This window comes from Chionomys nivalis, chromosome 5 (assembly GCF_950005125.1).
Source record: "Chionomys nivalis chromosome 5, mChiNiv1.1, whole genome shotgun sequence".
In the NCBI taxonomy this organism is placed as follows: domain Eukaryota; kingdom Metazoa; phylum Chordata; class Mammalia; order Rodentia; family Cricetidae; genus Chionomys; species Chionomys nivalis.
The window spans coordinates 105,968,910-105,996,894 of NC_080090.1; positions in this window are offsets into that span (position 1 = coordinate 105,968,910).

Below are 27,985 nucleotides of genomic sequence, written 5' to 3' on the forward strand. Positions count from 1 at the left end.
CTACTTCTCATCTTCATGTTTTCTCCTCTTTCTAGTTAACCCATTACTTCTATTCAGTGCTTCCCACATGTGCATGAGTGTGGAACCACCCACTAGAACATGGGAACCATACTTGTCGTCAAGCACCCAAAGAGTATTTCTCCCGCCCTCTGCTATGAGGGATCTTTAATTGAACACTTATTGGATCGGTTAGTCCTGTATTCTGGAGGAACACAAGTGAGCACCCAAGCTGATAATCAGGAGGGCCCAGCATTTCCCTGACACCAGATTACATACTGCATGCAAATAAGTATCCACCTGCATGAGCAATTGTGCATACGAGATTATAAGAGACATACAATTTGTGAGCCTTATTTAATCTTCATTATAATTTTCAAGTCATTTTATCCTTTCTATACATGAAGAAACAAAACCAAGAATGATAATGTTTCTTAAACACATAGCATTAATAGATAAAAAGACACCTCTTACTTCAAAATCCCTTGAAGGCGAAGGCGTAAGTCACAAACACCAGTTTGGAATTATGATTAATAAAATGGTTATTTATTTAAAAGGGAAAAAACTTACAGATCACCATCACAGACAATAGCCCTCTGCGCAATCAGGAAGGGAGTCTAGTCACCAGAAGCAGAGCAGGAAGTAAGAGAGAGCAAAGAGGGAAGTGGCCACTTTTTTAAAGGGAGAGAGACCACGCCCCAATGGGCTGGTATCTCAATGGCTATTGGCTGGAGGAGCGGAAGGACCTCCCGCAACACCTCCCCTTTTGCTTAAGTAAGAGAGTTCTAAACCTACTATGAAATTATATACAATAAGTACAAGTATCCTATTCTAACTAGCTTAGGTCTTGTATAATAAATAGCTTGGCTAAGTCATGAGTGGAAAGTAACTACATTTATATAGTCTTCAACCCCATTGAAGATCTGAGAAGGGAAATAATGTTACCTGAGTAATTAGGAAGTGCAATCAAACAACTTCCAAAACATGCAACAAATCACAGAGACAACTAACTACCTGGGCAATCACCCAAGGTCACATTTGCAGCGTTGAAGCAACCAATTTGGCTAAGGCCTAACATAACTGACATACCATTTTCAAAGGCAAGCAACTTTTCAAAACTATCTTACTCTGTCTTGGCAGGATATGACAGTCCTGTTTTTTCCATTCACGGATACTCTGTATTTCTGTCAGTGGTTGAGGTATGGGTATTTCTTTGCCCAAAGGCCAGTTCAGCCAAAAAGAAAGGCTCCAGGTGGAGTGTCTTTGGCGCTCAATATTCTCTCGGGAATAGAGCGGTGTTGCCAGGAGCAATTGTGTCTCACTACCACAAAACTCTGAGTTAGATTAAAGGCCATTTTATACATCTCTTTGAAGAGGTTGAAGATTATCTATCTATACTGAGTATAATCTCTATGTATCTAAAGAACCTGATTAGTCTAATTATAAATGACAAACTTAGAATAGTATTGATCTATATAATTCTCAATACCTATCTAACTTAAAGACTAAGATAATAAACGACTGTGACACAAATGAGGACAATGACCTCCAAATATAAACAATGTACAAATATATATTGCAGTATGGTAAATATATATCAATACACAAACAATATATAAGTATCTTAATCAAAGGTAGAAATGTACACTGCAATATGGTAAATATATACAATATATATATATATATCAATACAATATTTGTCAATACATAAAAAATGTTTTAAACAGAGGTAGAAACATGCATGCATACAATAGTCAATATAATTTCACTTTGTATCAATATATAAGAATCGATACCAATATATTTGTCTTAAAACAACTCACAAGTACCAACAAGTACCAATCTATTATCCCATCATCCCATTATCCCTCTTTTTTTTTCAAATGATCCCTGAGCTTTTGAAATTCCTCCCCCAACCCTCAACCGTATACTAATTATAATCAACCCCTAAATGATGTCCCTAATCCCAAGGGCAAACTTTACTGGGAGAGGGGACGTTGTCCTCTAGAATTACTTCCAGCTGTCAAGGGGGTGATGTTCTTTCTGGGGGATCCTGTGAAAGTAAAATGATGGTTAAATTTCAAGATCAATGTCTTTTAAAATTGCAAATAGTCTCTGAGTATTTTGTGCAGGACTGGCCAGAATGTTGTATAAGATGTGCACTGTTTCAACTAACCAAGTTGGAACTATCTTGTGCAGCTGGTACCCAAAACAGGTCTTGTAATAGCGCTATCAGTATCATGATGTCATATCAACTGGGTGGAGTTGTTGTTGTGGGGTCCCATCTCCTTCCTGGAAACTTCAAATATCGCTTCAGGAAAAACTCATTGTTCATTGTGAAAACCTTAAACATTAATCATATAGACATATATATATATATATATATATATATATATCCAATGAAAGGCATGATAGATATATTTAATGAAAAGTATGATAGATATGAATAAAAGCAAAGATGTTTTCTAAACTCATATTTCTTTCTGTCCCATATTCATCTGTAAGTAAGTTCCAGAGCCTCTGATGCCCTCTTCTGACTTCTGAAATCATGGTGCACAGACAAGCCTGCAAGCAAAACACTCATATCCATAAATTAAAAACTGATTCAAAAAAGTAAAGTCCATTTAAAAAGATTCTAAATATAGAGTAGTAAGTATAAAAGGCCAATAAACACCTTAAAAAGTATTTAATTTACTTAACCATTAGAAAATGGATACAAAAACTATTGTGTAAATTCATGTAAACCCAGGCAGAATGACAAGTGTCAAGAAAACAAAGGATGCTTAACCTGGCAGGTGAGATATCATGATGAAAAAGGTGTTTTCCCTAGAGTGAGGATTATCCATTGCACTCTGGATGTGCTGACTGTAATTTCCCCAAATAATGGAAGCTTGACTGCAATAAAAGCGGTAGAAGGTACTGTGCTCTTATTACCCCCCCCCAAGAAAAAGAAATAAAAGAAAAAACAAGAAAGGAAAAAAAATGACTAAATGATGGTGAGAATTTGGGGAAAGGGGACACGTATCCACTGCTTGTGAGAACACAAACTAGTCGAGCCATTGTGGAAAATAAGTGTGGAATTTTCCTTTTTTTTTAAAAAAAAAAAGCAACTAATATTAGAACTACCATATGAGCCAACTGTAGCTGAGCTCACATTTGAGGCGCTGTCTGTCACAGAGATAGAGTGCACGTCGATGTTTATTGTTGCTGTATTTATAATAGCAAAGAGAGAGGATCAACCTAGATGTCCATCAACAAATAAACTCACCATGGAAATGTGTTCATGAAAGCAACAGAAGATTGTTGAGCCCTGAAGCAAAGTGAGGTGATGGAATTCTGAGGAACACAGACGGACCTGGAAAGTATTACATTGAGTGAGCTAACCCAGGCTTAGAGACAAAAACACCCTGTGCTCCATCTTACATGCAGATTACAGCTTCTGTCATATACTTGTATTTATGTGGGAGTGAGTGTTTATATGTCAGTCATAAAACTAGAAAGAGACACAAAAACTAGACAAAAGAGGCATTAAGGAAGAAGATAGGCCAGCATTCAGGAGGCAGAGGCAAAGGCAAGTTGATCTCAGTAAGGTCAAGGTCAGCCTGGTCTACAAGAGCTAGGTACAGGTCAGGTTTCAAAGTTACAGAGAAACCCTGACTTGCAACCACCCCACACCCCCCCCCCCAAAAAAGAAAAAGCCAAAACAAAAAACACAAAGACAGGAAGAGCAATAGATAACATGTGACACAAAAGGCAGAATATGAAAGATGGAAGAGATAATCTGGGTATAGGACCAGAGAGATGGGGAAAGGGGGTGTAGAAAAGAGGGTTAGCCAAAGATAAATATGAGTAAAAATAAGTATAGGAAACATGCTGGACTGTAAATTAATTAAAAAACAAAAAAAAAACATATGTTGAATTTCTCACTGTCAACAATCAAAGGAAGTACCATTCTGTGTTTCCCTTCAAACAAAGCACAGAGGCTAAGGAAGTAGGTCACAGTGGTAACATATGAAAGACTCATGAAGCCTTCACCTATTGATGTTGCCGTCCTCGTATCCAGATTTTTACAAGTTCAACTAACCATCAGAGACTCCCGAGGAATCTTTCAGGACGTCAGCATCAGCCTAGAATTGTTGGGATATCTAGCTTCATGGATTGAGCAGTTCCAGAATTCTCAGGATGCACCCATCCCTTACCAGTTGTAAGGAATTGCATCCAATTAGTTTAATATATACACATATACATAAATACATAATATAATACATATTAATATGCATGTGTACACAAGTTATATTTTCTATTATTTCTGTTGCTTTTGAGCCTCTGCCTAACATTATATTTTAAAAAAATCACATTAAGATTGTGGTGAATGTTCCTACCATGCATTTTGTTCTCAGTGCACTGGCATTCTCTGCCACTGTGCCCTGACTCTACCTTGGGAGTGAGCAACTTGATTACTGTCTGCTGACAGGAAGGCTCACAGCAGTTCTACTGGAGCACTGAGTGCATATTTACCACCCTTGTCATTAGGGAGTTCCCTGCAACTAAGATAGCAGGATCTTCCAAGACAGGAAGCTGACACTGTGAGCAGGAAGAACAGATGGGCTTGAAAGTGAGGAAATTGTTGCCCTGATTATCCCTTCTTTTCATTTGCTTTCAGGTCAAATATTGTGGGAAACCTGTGGAAACTGCCTACTGTATCTAGACACCATTCTGAAATGGAGATGCTGTACACTTGTGACCAAGATCTCTGCACACTTCCATACTGGACTCTGTGAAGACAGTCAACACAATGGGTCCTCTTCATTACCTTGTTGGTTTGACTATTAAGCTGATGTTGAAAATGCATACTTTTATTAATTACGTCTTTGAATATATTGTTCAGCTTCAGAGCTGAGAGAGTTCATTCTTCTGAGTGTCATAGAAAAGTAAGTCTAACAAAAATGGTCCTTCAGGCCTCAATACTTGAGTGTCCTCTAGCCCTGCTGTGGAAATCACTGTGTAACTGAGGATGGCCTTGAATTGCTGATGCTCTTGTCTGCACCTTCTGACTGCCACCGAAGCTGCCGGTGTGCATCACTACTGATACATAGCTTGTGGTTGTGGACTAAACCCAAGGTTTTCTGTTCTTTTTTCTGATCCGTTGAGCTCTAGCTGGAATCAGCACCACATGGGGATCAGATAATGTGGCTCACTACTCCAGAAGATAGAATCACTTCTCCACCACGGTAACATACAGTGCTGAATATCAATGAGTCTCAAGAGCACTGAGCCTCAGCAATACTCATATTATGGTAAATAATTCCATAGGAAACCTATTTAGTTACAATTCCCTCTGAAAACTTTGCAACTTGCTCTTCCGTCATTCTTTCAGCCTGAGCTCTAGAAATAGAATTGAACTAGACTCAGAGATTCTAATTCATTGCTACTTTGGGTATAATTTGTTGTCATTGTAAATTATATTTTCTCCCAAAAATATTCACCCACCAACAAGTCCATCTGATTAATCTAGTCATTGTAATGTCTTGGCCTGTGTTCAAAAATAAGGAGAATAAAATGGAGAAATGTAATCCCATTGTTTCAAAAATTAAATTTGATAACCATAACATATTGGACTTAATACATAATTTTATCTTAAGAAGACAAAGTGTCAAATCCTTGAAAGTATGATTTGAAATTGTAATGTGCATATTGGGCTAAATGTGAAAAAATTATAACTTTGTGTTTATACTGTTTTTATGATGAGTCAGTTCTAGTGGTTTTTGTTTTGTCTTGTCTTTGGATCAGGTATTGCATATCCCACTAACAGGACAACACTTATCATTCATTTGTATTTGCTGTGAATGAATGAGTGAATGAATATATGAAATTATCCAGTAGTAACACAGTGAATTCCTACTGCATACAAAACATGTTGCACATGCCACTTGGATAGTAAATGAATGGCTTCTTTGTCCTCAAAAACTTTGAACCAAAAAACTTTTCACTTGTGTTTCCATAGTGTTCTTTTTGCAACCTAAGGCTCTCTTGGAAATATTTCCCTACCATCAAAAGTGACAGGAACTTCTGAGAAAAGAAAATTGTAAATGGAGTCAACAATCCAAGGTTTTGGAGTCTTGATGCACCAAACACACTTTAGAACTCTATTGACAACCTGTCTGTGCGTCTTTGTTAAGAAAAGTCATTTTAAGAAGATGCTAGTAAGAGAGGATTAGATTAATACAATTAAGTCACTAATTCAACAAATGCATATTGGATTCCCAATGAGCCTGGCATACAACAGTGATGGCTATGCTTTTAATTCTAGTAATGTGGACAGATAAGTGTGAGAGAGACTGCTCAGTGAGTGAAATGTTGGATAGATACGCAAGGAGATCAGAGTTCAGTTGTTTCTGTTTGTTTGTTTGATGTTTCTTTGTTTTTCCAAGACAAAATCTCTCTGTGTAGCTTTGGAGCCTGTCCTGGAACTTGTTCTTTAGACCAAGCTGGGCATGAACTCACAGAAATACACCTTTCTCTGCCTCCCAAGTGCTGGGATTAAAGTTGAGCTGCCTCCCAAGTGCTGGAATTAAAGGTGAGCGCCACCACTGCCTGCCTAGAATACAATTCTTAAAACCCACATTGAAAAGGTGAGTGTGAGTTTTCACACTTGCCTTCCTAGCACTCGGGAAGCAGAGATGGGCAGCTCATGAGCCTCGTTGGCCAGCCAGTTTAGCAGATTCAGCAGGGGCCAGATCAATGAGAGTCCCTATTTCAAATAACAAGGTGGACAGCTCCTAATATCCAATGCTTGAGGTTCACCTCTGACCTTTGCACAGTTGTGTGAGCATACCTCCAATGCATGACATACACATTCACATACATTCACAAATGCAATACACACACATGCACATGCAAATAAGCAAAAATATGAAAGGCAAATTAAGACATTATAAAACATTTGAATATTAAGATGAAAACTCTAAAGAGTTCAATTTTAGAATTTTATATACCCTAGTTAAAGAAACACAACTGATAACATGACCGTTATGTAAAGACATAAGTGACCCCTGTAATGACATACTTCGGTTATGCTATGGTCATTTGAGACAAGTTTGGAAACTTTGGAGTCCCAATCTGTTTAGTTTATGAATACAACAGTAATGGAAACACAAGATTCCAGAGACACTCAACAGTACCCACAGCTTGCCATTCAGTCTTTGAACTCTAAGTTTGGTGGGAAATGCTAGGTGTGCATAAAACATGGAGTGAAAGGATCTGACTCACAGACCTCTTTGGCTGCTGCAAGAAAGAAGTCTCTGGGTCAAAAAAGCAAGGTGCAGTAATATTAACCAAGAAGCTATGACATTTAGGCTCCATGAGAAATGATAGATTACTGTACTGCCAGGCAATGGGAAGTGGACAACTCCAAGTACATCTGAAGGTTGTCTTGAATGCCTAAAAGAAGCTGCATGTGCATAGTGTGGACGCATTGAAATGGTACAAGAAAAAAAAGTGATCCCCTGAAAATTTGAATATTCTGCTTTTTAAAAATTTTATTTTATTACATACTTTAGTACTTAAAATTTTGTAGGATTTATTTTGATAATATTCTTTCACCTACCCTTCAATATTTTTAAAATGTGTGAGGGGTTGCATACATTTAGAACAGAGAAGGATGTCAGGTGTCCTGCTCCATCATTCTCTAACTTACGGCCTTAGTCACAGACTCTTGTGTGAACATGGAGTTAGGCTGGCAGATAGCAGGTGCAAGAAATGCTCTTTCCACTTTGCTGCAGCACCAGGCTTATAGGGAAGTGTGAGGCCATGTCTGGTTTTTCATGTGGATTCTGGGAACAAGAGTTCAGATCCTCAGGATAGCACAATAAACACTCTTACCTGCTGACTCATCTCCTCAGCCCTGGGGCAGTAACAGTCCCAGTACCAGTTTGTCATCTGTGAGAAGAGAGAATACAGTTATTACCTACAATGGTAGATGAAATATACTTATTCAATTGTTTAAGAATGAGGTGAAGGCTATGAAAGGATGAGAAAAGATACAGTTTGTATATTTGTGTGTGTCTGCCTGTGAGAATCTGCATTCTTGTATGCATGTTTGTAACTTAGCTTGTGTCCGAGTGTGTTTGCCTGTGACGGTCTATTCATGTAAGTATGTATATGAATGTGTTGTGTGTATGAGTGCAATGCATGTGTGTGTTTGCACATGCCTGTATGCATGTGAGTGTGTGCACATCAATGTGTATGTCAGCATGTGTGCATAATAGTATGTGAGTGTAAATTTGTGTACATGCATGTGTGAATGTGTGTACATGTATGCATGTATGTATGTGTGTGTTCTTTGTGAATGTGTTTGTGCATGTGAATGCATGTGTGCCTTCCAGAGTGTGTCTCTTTCTGCTGTATAGTTGATTCTGCATACACTCTGCAAGGTAAGAGATTCTAAGATATATGGAGCTCTGGATTACATGACACATAAACAGATATACAATAACTGAAGGAATCACTTCTCCTGGGTCCCCTTCCTCCACACCTTCATGGTCACACATTACTTCCTCTCAATAAAGATATCTTCCTCCCTTAAGAATCAAAGAGCCAGAATGTGAGTGGTGGCACACACCTTTAATATGAGTACTCAGGAAAGAGAGACAGATGGTTCTCTGTGAGTTTAAGGTGAGCCTGGTCTAAAGAACTTGTTCCAGAATAGCTAAGGTTGCTACACAGTGAAACCCTGTCTCAAACAAATAAAAATCAAGCAAAAAAAAAAAAAAAAAAAAAAAAAAAAACACAAAAGGAGAGGGAGAGAGACAGGGAATAAAAGAAAAGAAAGGAAGAATGAAGGAAGGAAGGAAGGAAGGAAGGAAGGAAGGGAGGGAGGGAGGGAGGGAGGGAGGGAGGGAGGAAGGAAGGAAGGAAGGAAGGGAGGGAGGAAGGAAGGAAGGGAGGGAGGGCGGGCCAGGGAACTTGCATGCATTGTGGATTTCTTATCAACAACAGAGCATAGAGCTTCCTGTATTCTAATCTGTATGTCCATATTATTAATTACTCCACTAATAAATTTTTTACCTCAAAGGGAATCTGTCCTAGTATTTCCCTAGCCCCAAACCAACACCCCTCAGAAAGGTATTGTGGGTAATAGGACTGACATAATGATTGAGGACAAGAAAAAGGGTTTCAGATAGGATGAGCTTCCTCTTGGGGTCTGTTACTGAGCATAGGAAGCAGAGAAAATAGAAAGACACAGATTCCCCCTCATTATTGCAGAAGTGGTATATAAGCAGTTTACTGTAAAGGGCCTACCACACAGAAGTAAGATTCTCAGCCTGAGAGACTCCTTTGAAATAGTGCCTCCTTGAGAGACTCCTTTAAAATAGTGCCTCATGGAAGCTTGGGAGATGTCCCAATTGACAAAGTAAAGTATTTTGTATACAAACATGAGGCCCTGAGTTTGCAAGCTTAACACCTTAGGAAAACAGGAACAGTGGTGCAATCTGTGATTCCAGACTGGAAACTAGTCTAACAGGATCATCCACTTGTAAGGTCAGAGGGTCAGTGCATATTGTGGAAGGCAATCTGACTAATTAACATGCGAAAAGAAGGGTATTCACACACATATACACACAAGTACACAGAAATACACATGTATACATGCACAAATGTATATACACATGCACACACATTTAGACATACATGCATAAAAGAATCCCAGAAAATCACTGATGAAAATGAAGGCAAAGTAGCTCAAATTGTCCTTTATTTTGGCATGGATGTTAAAGTTTCTTAGGCTCTGCTCTTTGACAAGGAATATTTGCCAGACATTAAGAAGGTAGGAGACACCAGAGAATGGAGTTTCCTAACATTTGACTCTTATTGAAGTAAAACTAACATGCAAAAGAAACATCTATTTTGGAAGTCTTATCAAGTTTTCATCATTTCATTAATATTCCTTTAATCTTCCACTTTCAACAGTTTAATTTAGTTGATGTTTCTAATTTACATAGAGACAACATCCTTAATTGATTTAATCCAAGCTTCTGTCATTCTAACAAAGCTATTGTTATTTATTGATTTTCATTAATGTATGCAGAACTCAGATACTAGCTTTGCTTTCCCAAATGTCCCTTTTAGGGACTCTTTCCTTTTGTCCCTGGGTTAAACTGTTATCTCTCTCTGCCTGCTGCTAGCAGCCTTACCAGCATTCATTAACATATCGATTCATATATCACATATTTTGACTGAGTATTTATTGTGTCCCCAGCAATGCACAGGTGGGCTTATTGAGGTATGTTGATAAGGCACAAATACTAGTGATGGAGAGAACACCTCCTCCTACTGTAGTTCAGGAAGGAAATGGTGCTGAAATGCCAGTAGACAGAACCTGAGGGGAAGAAGCAGTACTTTAGAAAGAAATTTTCACAGGATTTGAGCAACATGGATGACATCTGTGGTCAGGCTGTTCACATATCTCATTTTGTGGAATATTTGTTTAGCATGCACAAGCCCTGATTTAGTTCATTCTCCAGTACCTGAAAACCAAACCTGATAAAATATGTCTGTAATAAAACCTTTTTAAGATGGAGGCATGAGGATATGAAGTTCAAAGTCATCATTTGCTACACAGAATGTTGGAGGCAGCCTGAGCTGATGAAACACAGCGATCAAAATTTCATGTGTTCCCTTGCCTGTTAAAGTCGTTGTATGCTTTGTGGTGAGCCATGAATAGGAGACAGTACAGAGTATCCTATGCTCTTAGAACATTAGATTATGATGAAGCTGTGGATAGTATTCAGTGTGCAAATGAGAGGTACAAATGAGAAAGGTTTCTGACTGTAAAAATAACAATTTTTACATGACAGAAGATATATAAATGACAGCTTTGTTGTCAAACATATATGATCACATGTACTTAGGACATAAACCTTAGAGTTCTAATTCCAGATACTTAGTACAATTGTTGAAATGGTTTGATTTTAGGACACATCAATGTATCATTCCAAGAAAGCATGTATCATGAAAATTTGTCTTTCATTTTCTTTAAGAGGCAGAAGTCAGTGTGAATTTGTATCAACCAGCATCTTCTGTATATAGGACCAGCATACTCAAAAACTCTTAGCAACTGTGGTTGACAGCAGAAGTCACGATACAGGCAATCAACATTCCTGCACAGATATGTCAATGTCTCTTGAGCTCCCATTATCAACTGAGGAGTTATTGGCAACTGATAGCTTCTCAAGAAGTACAACTTAGTTTTCTTAAAGGATGTGATTCCTGATATGACCACTATGCTCCAATGGATGCCTCATACCTGTACATTGTTGGATCTAATTAGATCAAGTAAGTTATTAAAAGAGAGGGAGGAGAAAATAGAGAGAGACAGAAAGATAGAAGGATGTGGCCTTATGTTGGGAACATTGACATTGGAGCCTAGGAGGAATTTGTAGATGGGAATGGAAGATGCATAAGGTCAAAATACATTGCTTACCTATGAAGTTGTCAAAGAATAAATAAAAATATATTTAGTGGCTGGAGAGATAACTCAGTGATTAAGAGAAGATACTGTTCTTGAACGAGACCTGAGTTCTTTTCACAGAACCCACAGTGGTCCCTATAGGTGTCGTACAGGGAAGTGAGTTACGTCCAGAGATGAGAATGAAAACTGAGGGCAGATTGACTTCATCATCCTGGCTCAGACCTCATAGAATCTAATACCAGGCAGTTAATTTTCAGCATATTTAGAACACAGTACAATTTGGGAAAAGGTTTCCAGGCAACAACCAGTTCAATCAGTCCAATTCCAGGTGCACAATAAAAGCTTGTTGTGAGTATATAGAAATACATTTACATAGTACACTTGGCCATGAGGCTGAGTTTTGGAGCTAAAAGACCTAGAATCTAGTGTGGTCTCTGATAGCATAGAGTTCAGCAGGCCATAAAATACTTGTAACACCTACCCTAAAGATGGGCAATGGTCTAGGAAGGAAAGAGTCTAGGATAATCATTGTGGGGAACTAAGGTGAGGTCTGTCCTTTCAGAGAGCAAATAGGTCACCAGGTTGTTAATAGCCCCTACTCTCAGCTTTCTGGGTGAAATGAATGTATGTAATTTATATCTCCTCTTGTATCTCCATCATTGAGGAGACATCCCTGTGCAATTAACATTCCTGCTTCTCTTAGCACTTCTCTGTGAGCAAAGAACCTCTATGGCCCTGTCGAGAACCTGTGTTTTACAGCGCACTACTGCAGGTAACTCCAGCTCTAGGGGTATGGGATAGCTCTAGTCTCCATGGGCACTTTCATTCACATGCACGTGACCTTGCAGTGATATACAGACACATCATTAAAAACAGTAAAATCAACGTTTTAAAAACATATACTGTCATTTTAAAATGTCCAAATGAAATCAAGTGATGTGCAGTATTTTGTGTCTAATTTCCTTCCCTTACCATAACATTGTTGTCATGATTTCTCTACCAACAGTTCATTTTTATACAACTGAAGATATTGCATTGCATCAGTCCATCAAAATTCCAATTAGAGGACAGGAACTTTAGCTTGCTTCCCACCTTAATAGTTGCTTGAATTCCATTGGACTCTTTTAAATAAAGGGACAATCACATGTATAAAAGCATCTCTATGTAATTATGAATGTTTTAATTGAAACTTGGTTATACCTTAAAATGGCATTACTTGTTCTTTTTAAAAATGTTTTATTATATTTCATTTATTTTGTGGGTGTATCTGTTTATGTGTGTAGGTATACATATGCCATTGTGTACATGTGAGAGTCAGATGACAGTTGATGTCATCTTAACCCAGGATTGAGTTAAGGTCAGCAAGCCTAAAAGACAAATGCCTCCAACTGCGAGCCATCTCCCTGGCCCAGTGGGACTGCTAATTCTTGATATTAAAGCTGATGACATCATTAACCCCGGAAAACTGGCTAAGTTTCTAGTACCAGGCACGGTCCCCCTCCTGCTGAGTGGGTCTTGACTCCAATCACACGGCTTGTATTTGCCACTGATAATGTGTTATCATTTATTGTTCTTTTATACATGTCTTGCCATGCTGGTAATCTTAATGGTTCATGGGTGTTGCAGCTGGGTAGAATTATTTAATTGCTTCCTTTTTTTGACACCTTGCATAATACTTTCTGAAGCCATGGAACCTAGACCGCGAGAACTAGACAAAGATAGTATTTTAAAGTATGCATAGCTCCGCTGTATGAGAACGTTGTAGCTTTGCGTCTCAGAACAATCCCAGGAGTTTATTTTGTATGTTACTCTTCTCCTTATTCCTTTGGAGTCATGTATATGGACACTTTGCAAAGACCAGTGTTGAGAAGCCTTTTCTTTCTATTTCCTCATAGTAATTTTACAGCATAAGGTCTCAGGTATATATCTTCAATTGCTTTTGCGCTGGGTTTTGTATATGAGGTGAAGAAAAGTTCAATTTCAATCTTTTGCCTCTGGATATTCATTTTTCCAAACACCAACTAGTGAAGAAATGCTACTTTCTCCTTTTTTGCTCTTGGAAGTTTTGTCAAATATCAGCTGAGTGTGGGCAGACTTGTTTCTGAGTTTGGCCAGTTTATCAGAGTGTGTTTGTCTTTGTACTAACGACATGGTGTTTGGCTTCCGATAACCCAACATCCAGGATTTACTATTTTTACTCAAGATTCTTTGCCAACTCAGTTTTATTTTGGGGTTTCTTTGTGATTTTAAAATTATTGTTATCTAATTCCCAAAATTATAAATGTGGAGTTTCCTTTGATTGCTGTAGAAGGAGCAGGCTGCATCCCGCCACCAGGCTAGCCTACACCTAAAATAATCACACAGAAATTGTATTAATTCAAATACTGGCTGACCTATTAGCTCTAGCCTCTTATTGGCTAACTCTCACATCTTGATTAGCCCATTTCTATTAAATCTGTGTATCACCACATGACTGTGGCTTACCAGCAAGATTCTAACCTACGTCCGTCTCAGGTTGGAGAATCATGGCATATGTCACTCTGCCCTTTTTCCCAGAATTCTGTTCTGTCTTCCCTGCCTACCTGAGTTCAGCCCTATCAACTAGGCCAAGGCAGTTTCTTTAATAACCAATGAAAGCAATACAAATACAGAAGGACCTCCTATACCATTTGATGTAAGAAATTGGTATGATGCTCATCCCAGTGTGGATAATTTAACATCAGCTCTTCTGATCCTGAAGCTCCACTGCCTGGCTTTTTATTCCTCAGTAGAGCTAAATAAAAATCAATTAAAAATGAATGAAAATAACAAGTGTTTCTCCTTTTAAAACAACACTACATACATTCACCTAGATTCAGAAGAAAAGATGGAAGAGACCAAAATGTGTAATTATAAATAAAAGCAACAACTGATATCAAAGAACTAAGAGAAACCTTGATATTACAATTAATACAATTGAGTGGCCCAGAAGAAACTGAGGAATTACTACACGGAAATGTCAAGATTCAGGTAAGCCAGCTAAATAGAAGGACCCTGTCTCCAAACACAAGCAGTTGAGTACAAGTGGTATACTGCCTTAACAGAAAAGAAAAAGTCATATGATCAGATCCACTGACCCAGAAAAAAATGTGCCAAAATCCAGCTCCTTTCTTGGCTAAAGCTTTTCAATCAACATGGTAGTTATGTGAAACACGCAACACCTACAAGGCAAACATGGGGAGTCCAGAGCTGAGTGTGCACTGGTGAAAGCACAAATGCTGCTTCTGAAGTTGGGAGTGAGGCAAGGGTGCCCAGTTTGGGGAACAAATGATGGATTAAAATTAAATATCCTAAATGGAAAATCTAAAAGCAAAACAAACAAAATATATTTAAATAGGGAAGAAAATAACTCGTTTCTGTTTGCAGATAACATTTTAAGCATAGAAAACCCAAAATCCTAGAATGAATGTCTAGTTAACCTGATAAACCACAAATGGACTTGTAGAATTCAATATCATTACTCAATCTCTTTTAAAGAGCTTTTTAGCAAATAAGTAAAATTCCATTATACAATTTTAAAAATAATTAACTAAGGAAATCATTATAATTAAAGTTGAAAACAATACAGAAGTGCTAGCAGACTTTAGTATATAAAATGATTAACTACTACAACGATTACATTTATTTCCCATAATACATTATATTTTATTATGATCCAGATGCATGTTTATTTAAAAACAAAAGTATATGAATCTTTTAAGTTCTTACACTTATGCAAATAAAAGAAATTATATATATAAGTTTTATTATATTATTTATATGATATAACATATATGTATAAGCATTTATCTGTTTACATACAACAAATATATATAACATGTACATATGAATAGAAATATATGATATAACAAAGCTTGTAAACCTACATTTCCATACCAAGAAGGATTATTAACAAAGATCTAGGTCACCCAAGTATACAATATCACATTTGTGTATACCCTCTGGGTCATGTGCTTGTATGGTTCAGGATGCACAATTTTAATGACTTTTGAGGTAGGGTAGAAAGACAGGGAAAACTAAGGGAACTTTGAAAGTAGAAAGGAGTCTCTCATCTTGCAGTCTGCCTAAGGTTTATTGTCAGCCATAAATGAAGAAGTCTAGGGCCATTAATATCTGCTTAAGATATTTCTTCATTCCCACCTAAAAACATTCAATTTTCTAGGAATCTCATTAAAATAAGCCCTTATGCAAACCGAGTGTAAGTCCCATTTCTGGCCTCCATCTTTGGAGGCCACATTTCTGTGTCTTCCAAACCTTGGCCCCTCCCCAAGTCTATTTAAACTGCTCCCTGGAAAGTCCCTGTGCTGGTTGTTGTGCACCCTCCAACCCCTCCCAACCCCAGCAGACACCTTCACCTTCATCCAGGTCCTTCTATCTATGTGGTGCTTTTATTGGTTAGCGAATAAAGAAACTGTCTTGTCCTGTGATAGGGCAAAAGAATAGAGCTAGGTGGAGAAAACTAAAGTGAATGCTTGGAGAAAGAAGGGCAGAGTCAGAGAGATGCCATGGAGCCCCCAGAGTCAGACATGCTGAAATTTTACCCAGTAAGACACAACCATGTGCTGATACACAGATTAATGGATATGGGTTAAATTAAGATGTAAAAGTTAGCCATGAAGAAGCTGGAGCTAATGACCAAGCAGTGATTTAATTAATACAGTTTTTGTGTGATTATTTTAGGGCTAAGTAGCCTGGAACCAACAAGTGGTTCTTTCTTCCTACAAATACTTTACATATGGCTATTTAAATTTTCAGAAGTGGGAGAGCTAGTATATACTTTCCAAGAGAGGTGCATCCAAAGATTTGATGTTCTCAAAGGCCACTGCAACTTAACCTCTGTTCCCCAATCACAGACACAGTTCACTCTATAGTAAATACTAAGTAAATACTATGGGTATTTGCACGCCTGGGCATCTATAACAGTGTTATTAACAGTTTTGTGTCCCTCTCTTTCTCCTAGCCACACTTAGCTATGAGGTTTCATTAATGATCATGGGTAGCTTTGACATTCCAACAAAACTTGTGGCTAAAATTCTAACCACAACTTTTGAGGGGATAGCTGTTTACATCAACTTCTATGCTTGTTCTCATCCTAAGAGAGCTTTGTCTATTTCTCTCGGGTAAATTAGGTAAGTTTGTGGTTTAACCAGCTTCCTGTCAAAATTACTATTTTTTATAGGGCCTTTGACCTGAAATTCCTCTCATTATGTTTTAAATAAGGTTAGACCCTTAAGGGAGAACATCCTTGCTCTTTCTTTACACTCTGATTTTCCCTCAGAGAAATATTCAGCAACAGTTCTGGAACTCAGACTCTGGAGGATAGTGGTATGCTTCTTTTTGATTCATATTTCTGTTTAAGTGAATAGTAGCCTCTGGCCTTTTCCTGGACAAAATAGCCTTCTCTTAACGAGTCTCAGAAATGTCTTGCTGTGGCTATAAATAGACACCAAATTAACATACTAAAAAGAAAGAAAATGTGGTAGGAACTTTATCCCTTCAGCTACATGCCAGGAATGGAGCACACGTCTTACCCATAGACAGTCCAAAGACATGTTTGTGGACTTTGCATCGTCAACCTGCCCAACTCTTCAGCCCACCACCATTCTGTACAGATCTTTTATTTTCCAATACCCCACCCCATTTCTATGACTATTATTGTGTCCCTAGTCCAGTTTTCTGGAATCAAGAACGTGGAAATCTCAATAGCTGCTCTGTAGACTATGATCCACACCTGTAACATTGACAGAGATGCCAGGATGAGATACCTGCCTTCAAAAACCCTGTGCTCTGGACACTTGATACTATACCTAAGACCACCATTCCTGAATGTAGTCCCAGAAGGCTGGAAGAAAGACTTTCAATTGGCTATAAACACTGTCTGAACAGTCATCTCTTGTGGACTCCCCACAATATCTAGCTATCCTTACATGTATTCAACTGAAGCCTGAAGTGTGTTGGGGTAGGGGTTGGGGGAGTGTTAATTATGACAACCCACCCCCTATGTAATATGGTATTTTAAATTCTATGGAGGCAGCTGTGATGATTTCTCTTTCCAGCAATAGGAGATAGAATGCACAATGAACAGTGAGGTAGAGGGGAGAGGCTCGTTCTCATTGACTTTACCTGCCAACACTTCCATCTCTCTAACTACCTAAGAGTAACACAGGAAAGCACTAATAACATTGGAGGTTGTTAATGTCAAAGCCATCCTGGGTTACTTAAGGAAATCCTGTCACAAATGCATGTTATCATACTCATATGAGTAAATAGTAGAAATGCCAAGGGTCAACTGAGCAGCAAAGAAGAAACTTATTCTCAAACAAATGATAAAAAAAAAATTGGAGAGAAATTAAAATCAACTTTTTCACTTACTAAAGATTGTATGATAGAGTAAAATAAATCAGGGGAGGGATAGGGTCATAAAAGTGGGAATTTTCATGTGTTTACTAGAGATAGGCATAGGTTTCAGGAACTCAGTCTCTACCTCCTCAGTCCTTCCTGGTACTTTTTGTTCCCATCATGGCAGCTCTTACTTGTCATAGCACTGGGGGCTGTCACTTAGCATGCAAATGAGATTATAATGTAATCACACTGAAAACAATCTTTTTCCAGATTATTTCCTGAAGCCTTCTGTATCTTATTACCATGAAGTTTTCAGAAGTTAAGAACTGCTTATCTTCTGAAAAATAACACATTTGGTGTCACCAAAGTCATTTTAGAGTTAATTCTGTCCAGAAAGAAAGCCCAGATCCACTGTCTTCAGCTGAGTGACCCCATCCTCCTCTTAGGGCAATTATTCTACAACTCAGGATCATTGACTGTTTGGCAGATTAATTGAGTTCAGAATATCTTTAAGGAATGAAAGACATTAGTAAAATATAACTGCTATTCTTAATGTTTTATCTCTTTATTCATAAGACCATGGATTTTCTTAAAGTATGTTCTAGAAAATTTAAAACATGCACATATTTTCAAATCTTCCCAGTTTCTTTTTACTCCTAAAGTTAACCAGGTATACCCAAAGCTAGATCTTAAGTTCTTGGCTTAACTATAAATTTCCACTACCATTTAGTGGAATCTATCACCTCTAAGTATAAACTCTCTGCAATACCAGGGATTGCTAGCAAAATGCCTGTGTATTTTGCTATATTATACAACATTCTCCACAAAGTACCACCTGACCTATACTTTTAAACCCTGTCAAATAAAAGAGAAAAAGAGATGTTTAGTCTTGAGTTAAATATGATTAATCATGACCTAGGAACACAGATTTAGATTAGGTCAGTGACTGTGTTGCAACAAGGAAACAATTGTATGAAGTTTTTATAGTAACAGAACAAAAAGTCATAAAAAAATTATTTTTAAAAACATTGATGGGAACATGTGGTTACAGAAAAGTGTAGAAGATACTGCTACATGCTACAGATTTTGTGTGATGACTTTCTTAGCCTCTGCATTGGGAGAAGGTAGGGTTCTTCACATTCCACAAGGACTTACTTAACAGTAATCAGACTAGATGTCAGGTCACATGTGGTGTGTGTGTGTGTGTGTGTGTGTGTGTGTGTGTGTATGCGTGTGTGTGCACGCTCATGTAAGCAAGTTGGGGTGATCAGTGAATACTAGTAGAAATGACTGATTATAGTACAAGACACTGTGCCTCCCCATTCTAAAGTCTTAGCTCCCACAACTGCAGAGGTTTTCATCATTCAGTATTGTGAAATCTTTATGCAGGTGTTTTTTTTGTGTGTGTGTATCTTCAATTCACACTTTCTTGGTTTCTTTACTACCATCTGCTTCATAATGGCTCCACCAGCAATATTACCTGTTAAGATCTGTTCAGAGATGCTTAGTGAAGCACAGTTAATAAAAACTCAGAGGGAGAAAATGAGGTTCAACCTGAAGATCTGAAAAGCAAAACAGCCAACCACTGGCTTTTACCTCAAACTCCGTCCAGGAATCTCAGAATGAGAAAGCATCTGAGAGCTTTCTCCTTCCTTCTTATAATCCTCTCTAGGGCTGAGATTAAAGGCGTGCACCATTGGAATTAAAATCATGCACCACCCAATTTCTATTGCACCGAGTGTGGTTACTGGGATTAAAGGTGGTTGTTATGGTTGTAAGGCTGACCAAAGTGGTTATTTTACGTTTCTGATCCTCTGTGTTTATTAAAATACAATTGAAATGCCACTACAGTTTTGGATTTCTCTAGTCTGCATTTTCAAATGTCTCCTAAACTTTTCCTGAAAACTAATTCAAAATACCTGTCCCCATTTTTCAGTTGCATCCATAATCAACACATCAACCTTAGATGGTAGTTGATCTAATGACTGCTTTTCAAAAAAATAAAAAAATAAAAATAAAAAAAATAAAAAAAATAAAACCTCAAGATATTTAACTGAGTAAAAAGATTTATTTTTGGATTGTTTATCCATTGTAGTTTATGTATTATTTTTATTGTAAATGTCACAAAACACATGACAAAAGCAAGTTAAGGAAGAAAGTATTTTTTGGTTCTTGTTTCAAAGGTTTATAATGCATTAGGCAGAGAAGTCATGGCTGACCTAATGTGAGGCCCCTAATCACATTAGCCCATGATCAGGAATTGGACAGAGATGAAAGCTGGCTCTCAGCTTGCATTATCCTCTTTACTTAGTTTTTGACCTCAGCACATGAAATGATGCTGGCCACCTCAATTGACCTGTTCTAGAGATCCCCTCACAGACATCTGCTGAAGTGATTGATTCTAGACCCCTGTCACACTGATTGCATTAATATCATACTTTGAATCCTCTAACTTCCTTTTCTTTCTTCTTCCTCTTCTGCTCTTACTGCTGTCTGTGCAGTTGTTTTTCTGCATACTCTTCTAGAACAGTATTTTATTTAACTATGCATTATTGGAATCTGCTTCCAGTGTGGCCATGTGCTCACCTTCTCTCCTTGTAAATGAATCAGTTCCCCTCGTTAGGCATCACCTTTCACTCACCTGTCTTCTGGACCTGTTCCATCTGGAAACCATCAGCGATCAGAGTCTGCATACTTTAATACTGTTCAATGTATTCCTCATCTATTATTCATGAACTCACCTTTCATCTGCATTTGTTTATTATGTTTATGGTGTTCAAACACTGCTTTGTAGAATTCATGTTTGATCTCTTTCCTCGGGGCTTGTCCATCAAATGTGCTGCTTGTCACCACCCATTAGCTCCTTGTGTTTATGCCAAGAAATGTTCATATAGAACTTAAAAGTGAGTTTCAAAGTTGTACAAAACAAAATAATTATAAGTGAACTGAAATCACACACACACACACACACACACACACACACACACACACATATATATATATATATATATATATATATATATATAAAATGAAGAAAGTTGACCTTCAAGCTTTCTGTTAGTGACAAAAGAAGCTGTACAACTATCAGGATCTCCTTTTATTCTTTGTAAAGCATGAACATCTATTTTGTGTAAATTCTTCACATTAATTGGAAAGTTCTTTGGTATGTGTGTACATATATATGTATACAAGTCTGGCATGTGTGTATGTATTTGTGTGGGGAGCATGGGTTAAATTCAGGTATAATTCTTTAGAATGGTTTATGAGATAATCTCTTACTATCCTGGAATTTGTTGATCTGGTTAGGCAGGCTGACCAGCAAGCCGCAGAGATCTTCCTGTGTCTGCCTACCCAGAACTAGGATTGCAAGTTCTTGTAACCATGATTGGCTATTTTAGGTGTGGCTATTAGTGCACATGTTTGATTTAGACACAGAGTGTGTGGATTGTATGTATTTCCCTATAGGTGCTTGATAAACACTTTACTAACTAAGCATCTCCCAGGTCCCAAGATGCTCTTACTTCATCTATACTTCAGTCTGTCTTTGCTGTTCTGAAAGTTCATGTGTTTTATCTAATTTATTATAATTATGATCCAGTAAAACCAGATATTACTATATAATTTAAACATGTATTAGTATCCATGTGATACACACCAATAGAAAACAAAACAAAACAAAAAAAACAGAATCCAAAACCTGGACTTTATTTTCAAGAAGAAATGTTTCAGGACACGTCTGTCTCGACTTATTTTAGGAAGGTGAAAAACCAAATTATCAAGGAGATGTGTGCTAGAATTTTTTTTTTGTTGCTGTGATAAAATATCATGATCAGAAGCAGCAGGGAAAAAGGTTTATTTTAGTCTCTGGTTCTGGAGGTGGGGATAAAGGGAAGATGACAGGAGGGCATGAACAAAGATAATCGGAGCAGACAATTGGTTGATCACGTTTTTATTCTTATCCATGAGAGCCTGAAGTGAGTAGAGGCTATAAACCCTTAAAGGTCACCCCTAGTGACACATTTTTTCCATCAATGCTCCAACACCAAAGATTTCCCAAACCTTCCCAAAATGTAGAACACATATTCAGAACCATCAAAATGTGTGTGGCAGGGGATGGTGTTCAAGGCAATAGAAACGCCTCCTAATGGGATCCTGGTGGAGTAACTGTCAAAAGTTCCCTTTGGTAAAATGGACAAAAATAGTAACAATAGTACAGGGATTAAAGACCTTGTTCATCTATTTCTTGTTGAATTAGCATTCCATTTGCTAAATGGATATGTAGCATTTTCAGTGCTCTCAGAACTGCTTCTGTTTCTGGCAGACTTTCATGAGTATAATGTATGTAGTGTTTCATGTCAATTTGTGTTTTAGCAGTTAGTTTCCATTTTTGAAAATGTATTTATTCCTTAGGTGGTACTTATGGTCTGCAATATTCATTTATAACATCTAGCCTTATGACAGTGAACATTGTCATGTCAGTTTTCTGGCTAGTATTACCCAAGACTGCATTTGGCAAATACTTGTTCAGATTGGTGATAGTCACAGCATCCTTGTGAGTTACTTAAGCAAGGCTTAATTTTACTGCCATTTCACACATGCAGAAATTGAGGCTCTGTCATAGTTACTCTTCTATTGCTGTCATCAAATACCATGACCAATGCAACTTACACAAAAAGGAAGAGTTCAGTTAATGCTTCCAGTTTCAGAGGGTTACAGCCTAGGATCACCACAGTAGAAAGCATGGCTGTAGGCAGCAATGTATGACACTAAAGACTGTTCACATCTAAAGACACAAACTAAGGCAGTAAAAGCTATCTGTGAATGACAGCCTTTGAAATCTCTAAGTTTGCCACCAGTCACACATAATTCCTAATCCTTTCAAAACCGTTCAAGCAACTGGAGGCAAATTATTCAAATACATAGGCATGTGGGAATCATTCTCATTCAAACCATTGCAAGTGCTCTAAGTTTTGATAGTATGACCAGGAAGGTAATAAAGGTGACTCAGTTATGACAAGACTCAAAGCTCAAACTTCTAACCTATGTTTTGTTTTGTTTTTGTTTGCTTGTTTGTTTGTTCTTGCAAGCTATCCTGCTGTATTGTAGTGATTTCCAGGACTGATACAGTCTAGCCTGCAGGAAAGCTCTTCCAATTGCGGGATGTTCTACAGGTGAGCTCCTTAAAATGCAAGAAGCAAGCAACTCAAACCTGAAAAAGTCCTTGAAACTGACCAGACGTACTAGGCTCCTCCCTCCCCAAGTTTATGTAAGTTATAAGGATTGCTGAGAGACACCAACCTGCTAAGCTGTCTAGAAGTTTCTCACACCGGAGCACCTGGAAGGCAGAGGCTCAGAACCTCTGTTTTGCCTAATAGACACACTCTCCAACTAGCTGAGCTACCCATGTCAAGAAGTAGACTTCAGGTACCCAACTTTCATGAGCTGTCTGTCATCCATGCTGAGGTGGGTTCTGGTAATGCAGCTTTCTTTTGAGTCATTTTGGCTCCTATAAGTAGCCAAAATTAAATGAATTGCTTTACCAAGTTGAATTTTGGTGTTATCCTGGGTTCCCTATTAGAGGTGAGTAGATACTTGTACATTTCTCCCCAAGAATAGAGTCACACAACTCCTGTTAATGCCTCTGCATTCCTCACTCAATATAACACCCAGACCTCATTTCTATCTAAAACCTTTCCCACTTTCTTTGCCAATCTAGTCTGAGCATGCAGATCAATTGGCCAGATTGGCTTTTGGGCTGAATTTTTTTTTTCCTTTCTATGTAGCACATGCAGAAAGCAAATTAGATTTTTATGTACAATTCTTTAGCTGTCTAAGAGAAATTAAATCTAACACCCAGCAGGTCTTCTGGTAGGGGGTTTTATTTTCCCCTATCTATTGCCAAAATTGACAGCCTTTTTCTTTTCTCTCCTCCTGTAAATTAGAAGACTGAACATCCAAGACAAAAAAGGAAAATCCACCAAAATATAAGAAATAATTTTCCCCAATAAATTAAATTTAGATGCTGTGGGGCTGTCTCAGTGACTCGGATTTTTTACTATGCTGGAATGCTGATGGACGAAGGTCATTGGCTAATAAAGAAACTGCCTTGGCCCATTTGATTGGCCAGCCTTTAGGTGGGTGGAGTAAACAGAATAGAATGCTGGGAGGAAGAGGAATTGAGCTCAGACTCAATAGCTCTGCTCTCTGGGGCAGATGCGATGAAGCTTCAACCCAGGATGGACGTAGGCTAGAATCTTCCGGGTAAGTGCACCTTGGGTTGCTACACAGATTATTAGAAATGGGCTAAGTTATTATGTGAGAATTAGCCTAGAAGAGGCTAGATATAATGGGCCAGGCAGTGTTTAAAAGAATACAGTTTGTGTGTTGTTATTTCAGGGCATAAGCTAGCCAGGCTACTAAGAGCTGCAGCGACAGGAACACAGCCCACAGATCCTACTACAGAATGGCGCCCAACATGGGGAAGTAATTTCTTGGGTCTGCTCTGCTTGCTAGAGGCAAGCAAGCGCTCTCATCTAAGAGAGGCTTCCTGACTCAGCTTTGGCTGCAAAATCCTGCAGCTCATTAAGAGGTCCTGCCACAAAACACTTAAATGGTATTGATAAAAGCTGACTGCATGCTTGTTTGTTTTCAGCCATAGCAGGAAAAAAGTTGTGCTGTTTTAAAATGCTGGCATTCTGGTCTGTCCTTCCAGGGCAAACACTGACTTTTTGAGGCAGGAGGGATGACTACAGAGAGAGGACTTGAGTGTTGTCTGTGGATATAGTGCTCCAGTTTGCTTGCTGACAGGGACCTTGAAATGGCATAGAGTTGTGGCAATAAAATTGGCTCCAGCAGTACCTCCGCCATGAGGCTGGAAAGCTAAGGAATGGGCTGGATCCAGCCATCAGAGCCACAGCTTTAAACCTACCCATATTGCTCAGTAATTTCAAGGCTTGTGTGGTCAGAAAAAGAGAGATATACAGTAAAAGAAAGATTCAAAGTCAAAGAAAATGTTTAAATGATTTACAGTGTGTTAAAAATATATGCAAGCTAAAAGTTAAAAAACTTAAAAGTAAAAAAAAAAGGAAGAAAGAGAGTAGTTGGGTTGGTAGTACACACCTTTAATCCCAAAACTTGGGAGGCAGAGAGAGATTGACCTCTGTGACTTCAAGGTGTGGTAGCACAGGCCTTTAATCCCAGTGCCTAAAAGGCAGAGACAAACAGATTTCTGTGAGTTCAAGGTGTTGTAGCATACACCTTTAATCCCAATGCCTGGAAGGCAGAGACAGGTGGATCCCTGAGAGGTCAAGGACAGCCTGGTCTACAGAGTTATTCCAGGTCAAAGATATAGAGAACCTGTCTCAAAAAGCAAAAAAATGAAAGTAAAAATAAACAAAATAGAGGTTAAAATAAAGCTCACAAAGATGGACAATACACAGAGAATTTTGATACTGTATGCTATTATGCTCTGTTTGAATTTTTTGAATGCTGAGGAAGGAGCAACAGCTGCTAAAAGATATTTGTTTATAAATGCTACTGAACTAATCCAACATAGACATTTTGAAAATACCTTGACTTCAGAATTTGGATCTAAGGATATGATACTTTGGAAAAGAGAATCTTCTTTTGTTTTCACAGATGATAACACTCTGCGGATTGCTTCCATCCCAATATGGTATGATAGACCATGCCCTCCCGAAAGGTTGCTGTGAACACCCTCAAAAAATTACTTTGCTCAACTGGCGACTGAGATGAACCTAGCACACAGGTTATCCCATAAAAGATCTGAATAACAGCTCTCCCATTCAGCAGGAAGCAGTTTGGAGAGAAATAACTACGTCCATATTCTCAAATATTGTTTATAAATGCTCTTTTACATTTAAAAGGGGATATGATATAGGTATGAATAATTTGCATTGATATGGATTTTGCTTTAGTGATTTAAATTTAAGGTCAATTTTGTTATCTGTATATGTATTTCTGATATTAATTAAGGTATTGTGATTGTGTAGCTCATGTAAAAATGTTATGTATATAAGTTGTTAATGAATAGTTATCTATAATAGTCAAGTTTGTAGTCATGTTAGATTTTCTAGATGTACATAGATATATTTTAGAAAGACATTCTTCATATCTTTCAAAGACTACGGAATATGCTATTTAATGTTTTAATAACTTAGGACTTTTCATGACAATGAGACACTCTGCTCCTGGCAGCACCAATCTACTTCAAGAAGAAGATGGGCATTGAAGAGGATCCTTATGGACTTTGATAGCCATTTGGGCAAGAAACTGCTCTTGCCTGGACTATTGCATAAACTGGACACAAAGAACCTGCAGAGAGAGGACTGCTGAATTTGCCTAAAGGTGAGATGATCTTTCGGGGTTCCTGATTCATGAAAGAGTCTGCGAGACATTCTGCAGGACACAGCAGATAGTGACTGAACTGCCTTTGAATTTTCCTGCTTCATGGAAATGTCTGGTGGATACCATGGGCCTGTAGGCCGAAGATGGATGCCCCAATGATACAGAGAAACTTTGGGTAATTGTTCAGGCAGTGAGATGTCTCTGTCATTTCTAGAGTTTAAAAGTTTCTTATTTCTTGTTTGGTTAGGTAACATTGTATCTTTCTGGAGTCTTTGATGGAGTTGAAGAATGGTTAGTTATAGTTATAGTTTTCCTTTGTTATGGTAAAAGATAAAGTAGATATAAATACTGTAACTCTAATTTTTACTTGATAACTGTTTTGTTATATGTAATTTTGCTATGTTAAAGTTAAAGCCTTCCTTTTTTTTTAAACAGAAAAGGGGAAATGGTGGAGGAAGGTCATTGGCTAATAAAGAAACTACCTTGGCCCATTTGATTGGCCAGCCTTTAGGTGGGTGGAGTAAACATAATAGAATGCTTGGGAGGAAGAGGAAGTTAGTTCAGACTCGATAGCTCTTCTCTCTGGGGCAGATGCGATGAAGCTCCAACCCAGGATGGACATAGGCTAGAATCTTCCGGGTAAGCTCACCTTGGGTTGCTATACAGATTGTTAGAAATGGGCTAAATTATTACGTGAGAATTAGCCTAGAAGAGGCTAGATATAATGGGCCAGGCAGTGTTTAAAAGAATACAGTTTATGTGTTGTTATTTCGGGGCATAAGCTAGCCAGGCTACCAAGAGCTGTGGTGGCAGGAACACAGCCCGCAGCTCCTACTACAGAATGCAACCTATTTGTTTCTCCGGGATCAACATAAAAACCCAGGTATTGTCACACATGCCTGCCACCTCAGCACTACTCACAAGGATACAACAGAACTGTAGGGGCTTGCTCACTTCCATTCTCATTGAAACAGCAAGCTTCAGGTTCAATGAAAGACCCTGTCTCAAAAGAATAAGGTGAAAAGTGACAGAGAAGTATTCCAGTGTCTCCACTTCCTTAGACACATGGAAGAATTCACATATCTGCATACACCTGTACACATTCATCACTCACAGTCAGCTGTGAGTGCAGAGGAGAGAGAGCACAAAGAATAAGTGAGTAAAATTGTAACATGAGGGCTGGGCTTGTTGGGGTTTCTGTCCTACCCGGTCCCCCAGCCATTTAGTCCCATAGAAAATGACACAGAGAGTCTGCATTACTTATAAACTGATTAGCTCGGCCTTTGTATTAGCTCTTATAACGTATATTACCCCATTATCCTTAACTATGTTAGCCACATGATGGTGTATTGTAGTTATTGATTTAAAAGCTAGCCTTTTCACTATACCTTTAAAAATACAGGAGAAATCAATTTTAAACTCTTAATTTTTGAAAATTGCATGGAGATATTAATTGGCTATGGCCCATATTTAGATTGACAACTCAAGAACTAAGTAATTAATTTCAAACATTACAAGATGATAAAATCTTAAATAATCCAAGAAAATTAGCAGACGAGACTGAGAGAAAATTTACTTTGATAGAAAAAAGCTACACTCTATGCACATGTGGATCATTTGGATCCAGAGTTTGATTGTATTCTGGTTATTTTTCTCTATATATAGAATTCCTATTCTATAGGAATTCTAATGCTTAGAGAAGAGAATATCTCAGCATGTATATTTTTACCTCACAAAATGATTAAAAAATTAAAATTTTATGTAGAAATG